We start from the raw sequence: 2,495 nt of genomic DNA on the forward strand, positions 1-2,495 counted from the left end.
ATGAGGGAGGGAAGGAGGGCAAGTGGATGATTGGGACCTGGTAGTGCATGGTGTTCGCATGGGGTCGACTTAACAAGTGAGGCGGTTAAGGCAATGACAGGGCAAAGAGAGAAATGAAGGAGGGGCTTTTGCCATTCTCCTTCCACTCCATCCACCTGTCACTCACACGCCCCTGCTCGACACGTGCCCGGAACTCATTGATCTTTTCACCTCTTCCTCTTTCCCTCCTTCCCTTCCTTCTTCTCTGTGCATACCAGGTGTGGCGTATCGCCTGTCGAGACTACTCTCCCGTCCTCAAAGAACACAAAAGCTTGACGCCCGCTGTCTACGAAGCCGTCGGGGACATTTTTCGGAACAAATTCGGGTCGCATGCGGGCTGGTGCGTGTGCTTAACTAAGCCTAAGCTCAACCCTAACCCCCAATACACATCTCTTCTCTTTTTTCCCGTCGTTCCTTTCCTCCTTTGCTTATGTTGTTTCCGGTTCGGGTCAAAATCGATTCCTTTTCCTCGCATATGTACCGCGAAAATTTCTTGATCTTGCAATTTCTACCTCTCACTTTCCCTTCGACTACGAGAAAATTTAACAACAACTCTTATCCTATTTTCAACCTTTGCGTTGCACTCCTTTTCTACTGCCTTCCTCTGATTGCGCTTCACAGGGCACATTCCCTTCTATTTGCAGCCGAATTGCCCGATTACAGAGCACGTCTTCCCCTCTTTCTTCAAAACGAAATGCTTGCATTTAAAAAAGAAGAAGGGATTGAGAAAGCCTTGAAAAGGGAAGCGCAAAAGGCGAAGAGGAAAGAAAAAGCGGAAAAAGGAGAGGAAGAACGGGCCACAGTAATTATTGAGAAGACGACGGAGGAAACCATCAAGGATGAAATCTTGCGAACAGAGGAAAGAATAGTAAAATTGGAAGAAGAAGAAGGCAAAGTATTACGGGACGTAAAAACAAAGGCTATGAGCAAGCGTACGAAAAGACAGAAAGTAAGTATTAGCGAGGAGAAGAACAGCTGTGCTAGAACAAGTATGGAAGCACAAGGAGGTGGTAAGCATGTCAAAAAAGAGGAAAAGGATTCATGATGACCTTCATATGCTTTGTAGAACTCAGAATTGTGAGAAATATCGATTGTTAGACGACTGTGTATTCATTATAAAACTGCGGCAAAGAGCCTTTTATGGCAACACGGAGAGGAGCACATATTTTCTTATTCTTAACTTCAAAGTGATAGTTTGCCCAAAGGATACCAAATATTAGTCAATAGAAACCTTCGAGTTTCCCAGCAAAGTCTGTTGTCTAGTCTCCTCCCTGTCGATGCTTTCGCGACTGAATTTCTCAACGGTTTTTCGAAATTCAAATTGCTTTCAACCGACATGGGAAGCTGCCGCACGCTTCGACGTCGTGGGGACAAAGGCCGTGGTCTGACACAAACACTTTCGCAGTACTTATAGAAACACGCTGATCATTCATTTCCGGTACATCAAAAGTCTGTGCTGTGCACAATATTGTCCCGGAGGAAGCATGGATATAAAAAACTGCTGACTTGTCAGCTCACTGTGCACGGATGATTTCACACGATTTTCCAATGACATCAAGTCTTTCAGCGTCCACGATATCACATGACGTTTATATCAAAGTCTAAAATTTAATTCAGGACTGAAAATGCCAAATTGTCCGATTGGATGCTGATTTGTGGCTTCTCATGTGCCCAGTTCTTCCTTTTCGACGTATTCCTTTCCATCACACCAGGCATATAGGTGCGGGCATGTCAGACCCGGATACTCCTCATCAGCTACATATTTTCTCTTCCAAGGTACTCTCTTCCTCAACCTCATTTGATGCGAAGAGGTTAAAGGGTGAGGATAGGCGAACAAATTGCACACTGCCAGAGGGAGACGGAGGGACAGGCTGTCATCGTGTAACGCACCGCAGCGTCATCATCGGTGCGGGGCAACTTTATACGGCGCCGGAGGCGAACTCTTTGCAATCCTCGACATTCCATGGTATCCACGGTCGGTATTTCGACAACGACGATGAGGAAAGTAGCGGTTCCACGGTTCACGGTGCCAGCACGATCTCCGTCCTCCCTTTTCCATCACCCTCTCCCTCTTCACATCCTGCGGATAAGCACACATCGAATAGCCCTACCGCTGTGCAGGCATGGTCTTCACCGCCAGGATCTCCTACAGACACCTCGTTGGCTTCCCCTCCCTTCGTTCCCTCCCCTGAAAGCTTGCCACGAAGCAAACAGCACCGTTTCACCACCGTCGCGACAGCTGCTCTCGTAACCGCCGGGCTCTCCCGGACGAGTACAAAGCCGACAGGAAGCACGAGCACGCGGGAAGACCGGGCCTTTCATCGGCAAAGCAGTCGGCGCGGTCGGTGGATCCCGAGTGTGGTGGAGATCAGCAATGCGGTGGCCGCTTTGGCCAATCGCAACGACCGATTCCGACGGGCCCGGAGCCAGGTGGAGGGAGGGGGGGAGGGAGGGAG

This window comes from Nannochloropsis gaditana, assembly GCF_000240725.1.
Source record: "Nannochloropsis gaditana CCMP526 unplaced genomic scaffold scaffold187, whole genome shotgun sequence".
Taxonomy (NCBI): domain Eukaryota; class Eustigmatophyceae; order Eustigmatales; family Monodopsidaceae; genus Microchloropsis; species Microchloropsis gaditana.